At 40.0% G+C, this 16026-nt stretch overlaps 1 long non-coding RNA gene across 3 annotated transcripts in view; it reads right to left on the bottom strand.

Moving 5' to 3' along the window:
* The window catches only part of LOC135296989 (uncharacterized), a 41889-nt gene that overhangs the window by 17662 nt on the left and 8201 nt on the right, over positions 1–16026 (bottom strand). The window contains exon 1 of one of the 3 annotated variants that reach the window (XR_010358989.1): positions 5937–6127. The exons of the other annotated variants lie outside the window; for them this stretch is intronic. This is a non-coding gene — a long non-coding RNA (uncharacterized LOC135296989). Of the gene's footprint in view, positions 1–5936; positions 6128–16026 lie in introns of those variants that run through there. 3 annotated transcript variants of the gene reach the window in all.

The raw sequence follows: 16026 nt of genomic DNA, 5'->3' as shown, positions 1-16026 counted from the left end.
CTTGGAGTCCAAATACTCAGGTCTCTCCTTGAGGGAAAAAGACAGCTTAAGCTGATGGAAGATGCATTCAGAGCCCAAATGCCTTGCAGAAGTGGCAGATAGTGCCACTATTGAGAGCAAATATGTTCTCAATAAAGTTTGCTGTCAGGCTTTTTTTTTTTTTGTTCTTTATTTATTTCTTGGAGAGAAAAAAAAATAATAGAAAAGCAGGCCTTTTTGGTGACTGATGCAGAAGGGCTGACTATATAAATGCCATAGTAAAACACACAGTATGGCCATCAAAATCATGGGCCTTGGGAGCAGGAGTAACTACTAGCCTCTCCAAGCAGAGTCATCCAGCAGGAACAGGAGCTTTCCTGTGTGAATGAAGTAGTTTGCTTAGGGCTCACCTGAAATATGAGTGGGGTTTGTGATGATAAACAAGCACAAAAACCTTGTTCATGGGATGCTCACTTGATAGATACTAGCTTACTAGCACTTTCAAGAGAGACAAGCAAGAAGGAAACTGGCATGAAAAAAAAAAAAACAACTTTGCAAGCTTTTCCGTGTTGTTAAGACAGTGCAGAAAACAACAGTGAGCATCTGAGATCAAAGGGCTCTAGTGATTTTAAAAGGGTCTCTCTCAGGTGGCAGAGAAGTTAGAGTTGCTCAAGGAAAAGAAACAAAAAAAAAACCAAAACTATTTAAGTTATCTCCTTAGAACAGCACAGCCCCTCAGGAACAGCTATGCATATATCTTTTTTCTTAAAAGGTCTGGTCCCAGCACATAATTTCAAGTATTAAAATAAATTCTATCATGTAGCCATCACTTGAAGCTCAGTTATTTTGCAAACAGACATCACTTCACTCTGCCTGGTCCTGAGTTTGCTAGAAGATGCTTCGTTCTGTTATTCCAATGTCAAGCAAAAAAACCATATGCCCTGCCCCTCCGGGGCATATGTGGGGGCATTAACTAGGGCTCAGTGGCTCACTAACTACCACTATGCAGCTCTCAAAGTGAACAAGCTCATTTCTGTCACAGTCATATTTTCTGGAAAAATCCCTTCGCCTAAGATTTTACTCCTGGGAAGCTGAAAAGCCTCAGAGAAAAAGGAAAACAATAATAATCTCGTTTGCTTCTCCTGTGTTTTGCTGCTTTGGAATGTGTTTGGACATAGTTTACCAACAGGTGGTTGTTTCATTGGTTTCATGTGAATTGCTTTGACTTATTGGCCAATCAGGGTCAAGCTGTGTCAAGACTCTGGAAAGAGTCACGAATTTTCATTATTATCTTTCCAGCCTTCTGTAAGTATCCTTTCTCTATGCTTTAGTATAGTATAGTTTAGTATTCTTTAATATAATATAGTATCATAATAAATCAGCCTTCTGAGAACATGGAGTCAGATTCATAATTTATTCCTGCCACAAGGGCACCCCACAAATACAATACATTTCTGTCCCAGAGATTCTGCAGAACAGATGAGTCCACTTCACTGTGGGTCTCATTATGGATAAGAGGAAGAATTGCAGGTGTCCGAAATTATCTGTAGTTTATGAACCAACAGAGTTGATCTGGAGGGTTCATGCATGTCTCTATGTCAAGATAAATGAACATAAAGGAAATTTAGGCTGGAGGGAAGGGAAAGACAGATAGCCTCAAGCCTGACAAAGATGAGATACAAAACACAAAACTGACCACAATGGAAATTGATCTGTGAAGATCAAAATTGTTTTACGCAAGTTTAACAGTGAGTTTGCCCAAGTTTTGACACTCAGAGTCAGAGGCAAAGAGTAATTGAGCTACACTGACTTAATAGGGAAATTAAGTATTCAGAAAGCAAAGGTAGTGAGTACCATCTTCCTGGGCTTGAAATCACTATCAGCTTGAAGCTAATTCTGCTATTCCTCCTACAGCATCACAATTTTTATTTAGGAAATTCATGCTCTGTATCTAGTTCTGCACTGAACTTTGAAACTGAAACCTCTACTCTTAAGGGCTGGAGAGGACCTGCAGCTTTCAATCAGTCCAGTTTGTAGTGACCAGGTTTTGTCAGTTTTGGAATAGAAAAAGCTGACAGAGGAAACCAAAGCAGAATTGCCCAAATATGATTTCATGAGCTTTTTTTACTTTTGTCAGTCCAAAAGTGTAACTGCAAACCCAGGGGAACAGGATGATGGGCTGAATTGCTGCTGCTAGTTTCATTTGAGCTTTTAGTTATGGTGTATTTGGTAATTTCACACTAACAGTTCATTAGTGCCACTGCAACAGCAAGGCACTCTGCAGACCACTAGCTATAGCAAAATAACATTCCTCTCCAGCTTTTATTCTGGTACCACTGTTAGCAGGATTGAGGTGGGGTTTTCCTCCTCCCTGTGCAAAGAACAATTAAAAGGTATGGAAAGTGTCTCCCTGGCTGCAGCCTGGCTAGGAGGGGCCAGTTTTCTTCTGGCACCAATGGCAATGTGCAGAGAGAAGCACCCAACTGGTAGAGTTTCACTAGCTGAAAAGGAGAGGCTACACACGGTAGTTTTAGGTCAGAACACAGGAGGCTTGCCATTACATTGATTTTATATTGCTGTCATTCAAGCAGTTAAACACAACTGCAAACTCTGGAAGGTTTCCCACTCTTTGCTGAAGCTTCTTCCCAATACACTGGTAACTGGTAAACAGATGGTACAACAGATACGGTGTCAGCTCCCTCCTTGTTGGAAATGCAGCTATCCAACATTTAGTCAACCTGCCTACTGTGAGAAATGACTGAATTAGAAGTAAAATCATGCTTCCATTTCCCTTTCAGTTTTAACTACTGCTCATACGCAGTCTGTGCCTTTTGTATCTCTAACAGAGTCCAAAATTCACTTTTCTCAAGGAAGTCTCTCTCTCTGTAACTTTCCCATTGTGGCTGTTGTGGCAAAAGGTAGTAAAAACTCCCCCCTTTTCTGTCTTCTGCAACCAGTCTAGGATAAACAGTCATTCAGGCTGGCAGCATTTTCCTCCTCCAAGCTGTATCCAAGGAAGAATACAGACACTGCAAACAGTGTCATGAACTCCAACACTCACCAACCAGCAAGACTGCCAGAAGCATCTGGTGCTATTTCGAGGAAAAGTTTTCTGTTTGTTTCTAGTTGGGTTTCCTCTGTGCCTCGCTGCCATCTCTGAGGCCCCTCCAGCCCTTCTCTGCAGCTTCATCAAACTCTGCTTCTTGATCAAATTTTCTTGCACCCTCCAACAACTCCTTTGTTCTTTCCTGTGACTCCCATATCACATTTGCCTAGCTGTACACACTTTCATTGGCCTCCCACCACCTTTCTGTCCTCTCATAAGAAGGCTTGTCTTCCCTCCGTGTAAGACTTTATTTCATTAATACCTTGTTGCCTGCTTCCCTCAAAGCCAAACAAAATCACATCTTGTTCTTAATTCTGCACTTCTAGCAAAGCATGTATCTATAAATGCCTTATATGAAGACATAACTATGATTTGGAACAACTTGCCAAGCAAATCTCCATTTTCTTTATGTACCAAGCTCTTTAAAAGTTACTTGACATGGTGACTTGACAAAAAGCACAAGGTTTTAAACAGGCTCCATTACCTTTGCCAGAAGTGGATACAGCAAGGTTTGGGGAAGTTTATGTGTGTGTTTTTAGTTCCAGGCTAGTCAGTATATTACAGAAAACAGATGTACCTCCAGTTACGTAGAGACTGCATAACCAGGGGGGCTCAAGTGACACTGTAAAACCACTCCACAGGAATACCATTTAGTTGCTCAGTTCAGCAAACCCTGCTGGTGAATTTCCCCTCCTTATAAATTGCACTTGCCTATTCATTACTTCCTATATTACAAAAGAAAAAGAAAATAAAAAGTAAAAAAGCTTTATAAATTTATGGAGATTTATACCCTTATTACGTCTGAGATTTAAACACACAAGTCAGAAAAGTCAAAATTCTATTTTTTCTGCTTCCATTCCTTTATCTATTATTTCCCCATCATCAAGGTGTGCTCCTTCCTGTGAACCCTGACATCAAGCACATATGGACAAAAAGCTTTGTTATTTTCAAAATGCTGCTGCAGTGTCGACTTCAGCAGCTCAGCTTCACAGCCTACTCCTGTGATACAGCAAGGTATTTGTTACTACTTTCACGAGTGAACTGTGCACACCCAAAGTGTGAAGCTTTTCTTCTCTGCTTCAGTGCCTAAAGCTTGGTTCCTTTTCCAGAGAGGCCAAATGCCTATAAACACCCTCCCTTCTCAGGGAGCTGCACCTCTGCAAAGTAAACAGTGTTCATGTGAGTGCCTAAATACATGTCCAATTGCCTGTCTTTAGGCACCTGAGTCTGGAAATGCTGGTCTGAATGAACAGGCCCTGCTTGTGCCATGAATCACTCTGCAGAGCAAGGTTAGGACAGAGGAATACCCAAGTCTTAATTTAATTCTCTCAACCATCGTGCTGCTTAAATGAGAAACCCAAGTGGGAATCTTAGTTACAGTAATATACTCACCAAACATATTGTATTGATTTATTTGAATTACTTTAGAAGTAGAATCACCATCTTGGAGAACAAAAACAATCCTGCACAAAATGGATAAAGGCTACACAGTCTGGTGTAAAGTGAGTCCTTTTACACCCTTTCACAGCCTTTCACAATAAGAATGCACACATTTGGATCCAAGGACTCCTGTGGGTTTCCCGAGCCACAGAGATGCCAGAGCCCTAGCAGCATGCAGCACCACGTTACAAACCTACTCCCTTTCTCAGATTTTTCTTAGCTAGCTTTTTTCTACCTGCATTCAGATAACAAAGTGTTTGAGCATGAATTATCATCAGTATGGATATGTGATTTTATGCCCTTGGTCTCCATTCTCCTGCTACACACAGGTCATCTGATCATCAAGTTTAGCAGAGGAGGAGTGTGCCAGAGCTGATAGTCCCTGTTTTTCATAATCTCCTTTCTGGTATGATAGATGGGACATATTTTAATCTTCTTCAGTCCCTGCCCTTCATCCAGTAGAATCAGACTGGGAGAAAATTATATGTAAACTAGCAGAAAACTCTTTGGGAAAAAAACAATTACAGCAAAATCAGGGCTGCTCTCAAGCTTAAGCCCCTCTGCACAGCCTGGTGGCAGCCAAAGCCAGAAGTAAACTTAAACAGCAGCCATCAGACAGATCTTCATGTAAGGATGCACCAGTTATAAAACAAACACATTTGAAAGGGAAAATATAGAGATCTGAAGTTAAGCCTAGTTTTGTTTTTTCAGTTTGACCTAGCAGCTTCCCAAAACTGCCTTTTGGGACACCAACTTCCTTCTTCCCTTACATCTGCAAAGGACAACCTCAGAAAATAGAAGAGAAATATTTAGAAAAGCTTTGCATAAAACCATTCCCAGACAGAGCTCTCTCTAGAGCCCAGAAGGACAGGCGATAGCATCAGTTTGCCAGGTCTGGCAAAGCAACACAACCGCTTAGACGTGACTGTGTTTGTTTGTCTCACTGGTAGCACAACACTGAATCCTGCTGTCACATACCTCTGAGCACTTCAGGCCAGGGAATGTCGCTCAAGATTGCTGGTAAATTGTTATCTGTATTACAGTTGCAGAGGTGATGCTTGCAGACGTAACCCTGAGCAAATCTGAGCAAATTACCCTGGTAATTTGGAGGGGGATGGGGAGAACAGCAGCAGTCAGCTGGGAGCTGATCAAGATGCCTCATGCACAACCATTTGCCTTCTACAGCTGCTAGGGCTCAAGCTAGGACCTGTACTCCGCAAGACAGGTTATGAATACACAGAAGAAAGATGATTGCTACCTGAAAATGCTCCTTGAATCCTTGGTGCCACAAAATATTTCTTTTAGCTCCCTTTTCTTGATCTGCACTGCTCAGTGCTGCTGCAGCAAGGCCTAATTTGTACTTCGAACTAGCTGACACATTGAATTAAAAAGCCCACTTGAAATAACACACCTTTTTGTGCTCATTCCAAAGCCTGCTGATGTGTTGTGGTGGTGGCCTTTATTCACACAATACCTTAGGCCCTTGATGTGTTTCACCAATAAGATCCTTCTCTCTGATTATTAGGACACAGTGACGTCAGCTGAGCGTGCTTGTCACCTACAGGAGGTAGAACCATTAGCATAGATCATCATCAAAAGACACTTAGACAAATTTGCCTCACCTTGGGCTTGCCTCAAGCTACCACATCAGTTGACTGCTGAGGTACCACATCAATTGACTGCTTTTTGCAGCTTGGTTCAAGTGCAATAACTCTTCCGGCTGTGGAACTCAGCAAGACACCTGAACCCAGCCAATATTCCACTAGGGTGAATTATTTCAGCCCTTTCACAATAAGCAGAAAACCCACATGACTAGTCTGCATTTATTCCTTTTAACTAGTTTTGCTTTCCCCTGCCTACATACTGTTCCTTGACTTCTAAAAATCTGAGGAATAGAGGATACCACTGGGAAATGCATAAAACTTAATTTAGCAGTGAAGTCAAAGCTTACAAAAGTAAAGGAAGAGTACAGCCAGATTTGGTCTCTTACCCCCCCGCTTCCCATAAACAGCTAAAATTAGCCAAAACCTACAACTTCAGGGAAAAGGGAGGCAGCGAGGAGTGGGGGGAAAATGCACAACTGTTCCCCAGTCAAGTCACATCTAGTGAAAATGTTTGGTCAAAAAGACTAGGAATTTTTTTTAAACAATGTAAGGTTTTATATTAACATTTCCTAACTATAATAATTTCAGAAATGCTGATGTGCTTAATTTCCACACTATTACACATGTCAATGTTTTGCTATAACACAGCATTTTTAAATGACTAAAAATTAAAATGAGGAAAAGAAGTTAAAAATATTAAATAGATTAAAGACTGAATGTTTCACATTTATACAAAATATTTAGAATTCCCACTATGCCATTTTTATGATTTGACAACTAATCCAGGAAATCCTGGTTGTAGGAATGCTGTAATTAATGCACCCAGTCTATTTGCTGAAGTTCTAAATTGAAAATGTTCTCTCCCTCAGGTAATGTAACCTCACCTTAAACAAGGCCAGCAGAAAAACAATTTGTGGGGTGTCTACCAATTCAACCTATGTGAAAGCCTATTAACCCATTTGACTTGTAGTGGTGTTGATGTTTGCACCTGACAATAAAGTGCTCTCAAATCCAAGAGAAAACTGTTTCAGATCACTGCTTTCTTCACACATCTCTGGATAACTAATCTGGGAAAGCTCCTCTGGGGTTTTCAACCAAGAGATCAAAGTACAGCATTTCCTAACACTTTCCTGCCATGTCTGGGCACAGTCTTTTCACCAGCTGAGATATAACAAGAATTATTACCATCAATTGTCTTCTCAAGGAATAGGCAGTTTAGAGACAAGAAAAATCTCCACACCCTACCTAATCACCTATTCAGCTCTGCGCAAAGCAGGCAGTGGATAATATGAAATGAAACTGTGAAGAGCTCTCATTTTCCTGAGCAGCTAAAGTGCAGTTTTAAACATGTAATAGGTATTTTACCTTTACCATTAACAAACAGAATACATAAAATATAACTGCCTTGATATCTGCTGGGCACTTGAGCTTAGACTTTCATTAATGACCTTGTTAGCAATAAGAGATACACAGTGTGCTGCATTATGAAAATTTTCATAAACCTGTGCTTTTGGGAGCTACTGTATATCAGCTATATGCCTGTTTCTTTGAACTTACTGTAGGTAATCTAATCAAAATGCTAACAAGCCTGTTTTCATATGATCACAGAAAAAACCCTGCACACTAAGAAAAACAAGTGATAAGCAACAGATACTCCTATCTGTCCCTTCATGCACATTAGAGTGATTCTGAAGAAGACATCTGTATTTTGCAGGGAGTGACAGCAAAACCAGCAGACATGACTGCAGTCAAGAAATCACAGTCCAACACTCCCAGAGGCTGGAGTTAGTATCTCCAATAGCTCAAATTCTAGTTACTGATCAGCTCCACCTTCACCCCCACTTATTTTGAGCAGGCCACATAAAATCAAATGTTAACAATTGCTGAGCATCTAAAAATCTATAAAGTATGGAAGAGTAGAAAAAAAACCTGAGGGGGTGGGATCTCAAACCAAATTGAATTTGAGAGGGAAGAGAGAGAAAGGCTGCTTTTTTACTCCTCATGCCTTACCACAAGTAGCTTCTCAATCCTATGGACCTCCTCAGCTAAGTCTCGTTCTTAGGAACATTGAAGTAACCCCAGAGAAAACTAGTCATTGTTGGACACTCAAAGAATATAAGGCACATCAGCAATTCACTTAGCAAAAGCAATTTGCAGTTTTCACTTTCTTGGTTGATTGCTTGGAGTTTATATTTTTAAAATACCCACTAATCTGTCTTCCGTATTTTGCTGTATCATGTATATTTTTCCTCTGGGTTCTTATATCTTCCTTGTTTTGTTCTAAGATCATCATTAAAATTTTATCCTGAAATTTAAGAAATGAGAGTTGTTGCATGCCTCAAAGCTTCAAAACCAAAAATAACTCAGTCATTGGAGGAGGTAAAGGGATATATTTTTGTTTTGTTTGGGGATTTTTTTTTATTTTTCTAGTTGAAAAGTAGCCTAGTTGAAAAGTAGGATACACAATATCCTCTTGTGTATGTCACAAGTTTCCATTTTAAAACATCATGCTCATAGGCCTGAGAATAAGAGGAATAAAAGCACTGAGACATTGTTTTTCCACCCTAACAACATGAAGAATAAACTGTTTCTCTGAATACATTTGGGGGAAAAATAGTTCTTGGACAGGAATTTAATGTGCCAAGTTTAAATTCTCTGCAAACCAAGATTGCAGAATTGCCCACCTTTGAAACAATAGTCCAAAAGTAATGCATCCTTCACCGAAACAATGAAAGTGATACTGTTGGGAGAGAGACTGAATGCATGTAAATTAAAGACATATTGCAAGATTTGATCAGTCCTGTCCAGCATTCTTAAAGCATTATTAGAACATGAGATCTGAGCAGACATCATCTATCTGAATAAGTTTGTTTAAAGTTAGAGGTTGTTTATTAAATATTATTTGTGCACTGTTAAACTTCAGAGGGAGAAATGTTAAACTTCAGAGGGAGAAATATTAAACATGTCTGGGATTCACAGAGTACACAAAACAGGCACCAAAATTGTACAGTTTGATACATAACTTCCTATAGTGGATAAATCCATTAACATCTGCTAAATATGTAGAAGACTTATTACATTTTCATATGGTTTACTTACTATGTAGACTTCCCAATTTGGCAAACAAAGCCTGACTATGGGGAAATCTTATTTTATTATTTTAAATCCTTTTGGGTTTAAAATAACCTTTGGAGGATGCATGAATATTTTCTCACTACCTTCCCTGTCACCTGATGGGGGGAATAGCCCTTGAACTGTTAAACTGGCTTGAATAGAGAATTTGTGTCTCATGTCCTGTTTAGAGGATGGAATCTTTGTATTTCTCTTGGCAGTTCCCAGAGCAAGGTACAATCCTGCATATTATATCTCTCCAGAATTTTGCTGATGGATTCAGAGAGTCAACATAGATTCCAATACAGTGCAAGACCCTCCCAACCCCTGTGGGAGAACTCAGCAGGTTCTCCTCCCGGGGCATAGTGAAGTCAGACATTTATTCTGGCATCCAGAAAACTCTTTCTGAAATCTGCAAGAAATTTGGTAAGTTCCCATTGTCTGGGAAACTGATTAAATACTGTGGGGTTTTTTTTCCTGCGACCAGGCAATAATGCTCTATGTCAGATGTAGAAAGAGAAAATTTGGGCACAGGGAAATACTAGTTTTGGGAAGTAAGGGAAATAAAGTTGCCTTCCCCCTGCTTCATTTCTGTCATTCTTGTTCATGTAAATGACCAGTTAAGCTTCATCAGCAACAGTGAAATTGATTTCCCTTGTTTTGGATGAACATTTGAAAGAAACTTAATTCAGAAACCAGAGAAAGCTCGAATTTTTCCTGTTCAATGCCAGAAATGTGCATCTCCAGTACCTATCAAGAGCATGGCTGAAAGTACATCAGGGACCGACTGCTACTCTCCAGAAGCCTAACTAGCAGTTGCTGCCATTTACTTTATCACATGAGCAATCAGGAGAGGCTTTTAGCCCAGGAATTATCATAAAGAGGTAAAATATTTCTTAAACAAAAAGATAATTTTTTCCTAGCAAGCTCTCTATACATGTCACTTCCGATCTTGGGCTAATAAATCCTTTACTTGAAATAGGCTTATTTACATAAACAATCTTTCTTTTCCTTCTTTCCGACCCTTACTACATTCCTTTAAACTTTCTTAGAAAATGGGGCTTAGTTTTAGGTGAATATTTGTTATCAGGAATTTGTAAATGGTTCTGGCAAGAATGTAGGAACAGGTGTATCTTGGAAAGAACCTAGCCATACAGGATAATATTCAACAGTTTAACTGAAATGCTGATTTATCAGTACAGCCTTCCACAGTTACTTCTTTCTGGAGAATTATTATTGGACAATACCTCCAACTCTAAATGGCTGTTTTCAGCCATACAAACACTTAAGGTTATGTCAATTCAATTGTTCTTTTATACCCCTTAAATCCAGCTTCATCCCAAACTTTCAGTCATGATTTGACATCATAACTCACCAAGGTCTCCAGGACAGGCAGACCTTTTTACATGATTTTTTAAGCTTTTCTTAGGTTCTCTAGACTGACCAGTGTCAGAGATTGACAAACAAGTATGTATACTGATAAAACGGACACTTTCCTCCTAACTTAGTATCTCAGCATCTTGGTGAAATAAACATTAATTTGAATGTAAAAAGCCCTGGGTCTGTTACAGTATTTATTATTTAACGTTTGTGTGTTAGAACCACAGATGGAAAGTCAATAAGCAATAGCTATTGGGGAAAAACATTATTATTCCTTGTACAAATACATCCCTAAAATAAGTTATAATATTCTCCTGCCAAAATGGAACAGATAATGATTTTCTTCCAGTCTGAGAAGTCTCAGATCACAGATGGCCAGCTGAATAGCGGCTCAAGTAATGCTAAGCAATGAACAGCTGCTAACAATGAGGAAATTGTGCTTATACGGCCTGATTCAATGCCCATTGAAATCAATGAAAATCATATAAACAAAAGCGAGTGCCCTACTGGCACTATTCTTTGGCAACAAGCTAAAAAATCAGATTACAAAATATTGTTTAATTCTCCCCACCAGAATACTCACTGCCTTCACAAGGAAACAAACTTTTATATCCAGGAAAATCTAGAAGCACCCAAGTGAGGGCAACTGCATTTAAAATGCTGAAGTATGTTAAAATAAAAGTATTACGTGTCTTAAAGAGAATTATGTTTTCATTTAGAATGACTACAAACATTAAGGGATCTAGTTGATTTTCTCCCAGATCACAAGCACATTGTAGAAAAAAATAATATCTATATCTATAATATCTATATCTATCTGAAATAATATCAATATCTAATTTTGAAAGACCACTACCTTTAATCCTTCCTTTCATTACATGTTTATTAGGAAATGACCCTACTCTTGGTTAGAGCACCACCACTGCTATTCCTATTAATATGCATCTATGAAGAATGCATAAGAGATCAGCTGTCTACCTTGTGTGTGTTATAGTCATTGCTTTAGCTGGATGAAGGTGGCTACCAACCAACAAGGAAGAAAGTCAGAGAACTAGAACAGCTCAGTTTTTGGAACACCATACAAAATAAATGTCTTGTGGGTTTCCTTAAATCAACAAGTATGAAGTGGCAGGTATCCAATTTTTAAAGTGCTTAGAAGGAGCAGCACTGAAAGCCTAAACATAACTTTACAAACTTTCTATCCCTGTCCTAACCCACAGTTCAGTGCCCAACAAGATCATGGAACAGTTCCTCCTGGAAATGTCACATGCTAAGGCACATGAAAAATAATGAGGTGACTGGTGACAACTGGTGACACCATGGCTTCTTCACTAAGGGCAAACCATGCCCTTAGTTTGCCACACATATCAGTGACCTTCTAGGGTGGGGTTACAGCAATGGTGGACAAGGGAAGGGCAACAGAAGACAACTACCCGGACTTGTGCAAAGCACTTGACACTACCTGCAAAATATCCTGGAAAATAAACTGGAGAGGTATGGATCTGATGGATGGACCACTCAGTGGATAAGTAATTGGCTGGATGGTTGCACTCAGGGAGTTGTGGTCAATGGCTCAATGCCCAATTGGAGACCAGTGACGAGTGGCATTACTCAGGGGTTGGGACAGGAACTGGCACTGTTAATTTTTTTTTTGTCAACATAGAGAGTGGGATTGAGTGCACCTTCAGAAAGTTTTTAGATCACTTGTTGTAGCTGTATCAAAATTCTCCAATCTCTGCTTGCATTGTCCAAATCATCCTGTTCTGAGGCTTCAGAAAGAGCCAGAAGACGTGGCTAATCACCAGAATTACTAATTATTTTGTTTAAAAAAATGAAAAAGATTGGACTGGGAGCACCAAGGGACTAGAGGAAGCCTCAGCAATGATGAGCATAACAGAGCTTAAATTGCGCAAGGGAAATGTACTAACCAGCATAAGATGGGTGCTAACTCCCTGATAGCATTTCTGACTGTCCCTGTCACTCACAGCATGCACCTGCCACTCCTGCCACCTGGAACTGACAATTTTGGTTCCGAGCCAACTTGAAAGGACACTTCTGTTTGGGAGCTCCTCCTCAGGGATAACATGTTCCTGCTGAGTGAAAGGTCTTCTGGCTGGTCTAGCACTGCCAGGCAAAATCCCTGCCCAGCACAATCTGGCCTGAAGCCCTGCTGCCACCACTACTGTGCCATTATATCCTGTAGGGAGAGCAGGAGCTTTCCCAATGTGGAATATTCTTCCACAGTTTAGGCTGTCCTGGGCAAAAAAGACCAAGAGCATAAGACAAAAGCACTCCTGCTATGGCTGCTACCTGTCACAAAGGAAAACACACCTTCTGGCATTTTGGTTGAGAGCTGGGCAGGTCCAGGAAACTCCATTTTGGTTTTTCAGTCTGCCATGATCTGTCAGCAGCCTGACATGATACACTGAGCTAATCACATCTGCCCCAGAGGCTGACATGCAGCCTCTGGCCTATAGCATCCTAAATGGAAGTGTTTGCCAGGAAAAAGATAAAAAGGAAAATATCAGCTCAAAAAAACAGTTATGGATGATGCAAATGAAGGCACTGACTGATGCAGGAGGATGAAGCCCCACACACTGTCTTCACCAAATATCCAGACAAGGGTTCTCATGTGGGCAGAACAGTTCAGGCTTTCCACACCAGCACACACTCTTACACACTCAATGCCACACAAAAATCAAGTAAATGATGAGTCTAAATGAGTTTGCTGAGATGGGCTTCATCTCTTTTTGACAGCACCAGACCAGAGGATGAGGACCCTCAATTACACTTTTAGGATATGTTTGGGTATCCTGAATTATGCCCAGGTTCCTCAGAGAGCTGATCCTCTCCCTGAGGGCCTTGGACCTAAAGCACCAAGAGATTAGTGTCCAATAGGAAGCTAGTGGCACACCTAAGGACTGAATTTGGGTCTCCCAAATTATAGATGTACTTTGAGGCCACTGGACCAGCCTCAGTTGCTAATAATTAGAAGTTTAATGTAATTACTGAAACTGCAACCAAATTTTACTCAGACTGATCAGTATCTAATTTTGAAAGTAGTTACATGTACTGACAGGCTGATTACAGCTTTATTCAACCATTTTAGACTCAAATTAAAAATAAAATATACTGAGATTGTATCACATGATAAATTGTAGTCAGCTCTCAAGTCTGTTTCTTTCAGATTTAATTCTAACATTGTGAAGCTGACAGCATCACACAGCTTGAAAGACAAGTATTATACATTCCTGTAACAGAAGCTTGACAAAGGGACAGATAACACTTGCTTTGAGGCCTGGAACATCCCAAGCTACAGGCTCCAAATGACAGTCTGGCTACTGATTCACTTTAAAATATGTTGAAAACTCACATGTATCTACTTACAAATTCTCACATGTATTCTTAGCTAGGATTTCTTTTTCTACAGAAAAAGAAATGCATTTTATATAGTAATTTTGGTTGTCACCAGTTCAGAATGACCTGTATGTTTCCATTCACATATAAAGCAATTCTTGCACATGTGTGGCAGCAACACAGTGCTAACACATCTCCTTGCATTTAAAAACAAACCTCTACACATCATACAAGTGCCCTTGACACAAGTTCTCATAGCATAGCTGTATGCATCCCACGTGTGAAGTTTTCATCTGTGCTCTGACGCTGCTCTGAAACTGCAACCACGTTTACTTTCCCTTTGGGTTTCCAGTGAAGTTTCGCGTTTGCTTTTCTAAGCCTGCTTTTATTTGGACTTGTTTCAATGCTGGCCTTCACGGAGCCGGGAGAGAAGGGGCAACTGTTGGAGAGTTTGTGCCCTCTGGTGTTCAGCGGTGGGTACGGGAGCCCGACAGGCCGGGGTTCGGTGCTACCTTAGCATCTGAACCTCGGCTGGCTCTAAACGCACCTCACTTCGACAGGATAAAGCACCTCCCCTCCTCTCCTTCACCATGGTGTTCTCAGCAACACGCTGGACAGAGATCATGGTCTCCTTTTAAGATCATTTGCACAGTTTACTGGCAAGATTTTAGCTGTGGGGATGATTTCAGCAAGATCTGTATCAACTCAGCAGTTTCCAAAACCAATGAAAACTCTGGATGTGGCATGACTTTGTGTTTTCATTAGTTCGAATCAGCAAAATTGTACAATGGGTAAATTCAGAAGAACAAATCATTTATTGACCAAATTCCCTGAGTTCCAAAACTGAGGATATACTCTTCAGCCTATACTAAAATACAGAAGCTCCCATCAGCATGATTTTCAGATGGCTGGTTCACATTTCCCGCTATCACGGCTGTAGTAAATTCTTCAGAATCCCAACTAAAATCAAGTTCGTGGGCATAACATTAACACTCAGGTATGCCCATGAGCACTACATCTTTGCCAGAGATGACTCAATTACAAATTTCATCAGGCAAATTCTGAATAGAAAGCTGAACTTACTCTCCTTCTAAAATCCACCCAGATTCTACAGTTCCTTCTAAAGATGGTCAGATGTAGAGTTGTTCACTTTGATGAGATTTAAAATAGTTTGCAAGGATTTTAGTGATCACAGTCCTCAATCAGCACCATTCCACTGTCTAAGCTATATATCTGATGCATTGCCATTGCTCAGAAAGTCTCATTTTTGGAAAAAGATTCTCACCTCAGCTCCTATGACTGATAATGATACCAGAGAAGACTACCCCCTATCATTTGTAGCATCCACACCTGAATAACAGCAAGAGAGTTTTTGGAGGAATCCAGTGGCATCTGTGCCTATGACCTCTCAAACAGGCTCCTCCACCCTGCTTACACCCATAAACCTGCTACAACAGCTCCTTTCCGCTTTGCACTGGCTGCAGGCAAATTATAAAGCTAGTTTAAATTCATATTCTGACTTAAATTACCAAGGTCCTTTTATTTATTCTTTTGGAGGAACCATTTTCCTCCAGTTTTCACAACCTTCCCAGTATTCTGATGGAGCTGTTCTTCTTAGGGTGTTAAAGGAAAATACAGTAATGAAGATCTCATTTACAAAGGTGCCTGAATCTCAGAAAATGAATCTTTCACCATAACCTTCAAAAGAGTACATTACCAGTTTTCACCACTATAAGAAACCACCCTAAAAAAGGAAAAAAACTCATAGAAATGCCAAAAAACAGAAAGAAAAAAAAATAAAAAGGAAAAAGAAAAAGGGCAAAAGTTAACAGATCTGGATTTAATAAACTGTTTCAGTAGAAAGTTAGGAGCCTAAACACTGAATCTGAGCCTAACAGCCCTTTGCTACAATTATATTCATTTGAATGTTGAGCACTCATTAAATGAGTATCATTAAATGACAGCATTCAGACAGCGCACTGCAGTAATAATTCAGAGTGTTTACATTTCAACAAAGCCTTCTCTCATGTGTTCTAAACATAACAGCAG

This window comes from Passer domesticus, chromosome 3 (assembly GCF_036417665.1).
Source record: "Passer domesticus isolate bPasDom1 chromosome 3, bPasDom1.hap1, whole genome shotgun sequence".
In the NCBI taxonomy this organism is placed as follows: Eukaryota; Metazoa; Chordata; class Aves; order Passeriformes; family Passeridae; genus Passer; species Passer domesticus.
The sequence above is the reverse complement of the archived record's forward strand: the minus strand, read 5'-3'. Positions and strand labels throughout refer to the sequence as shown.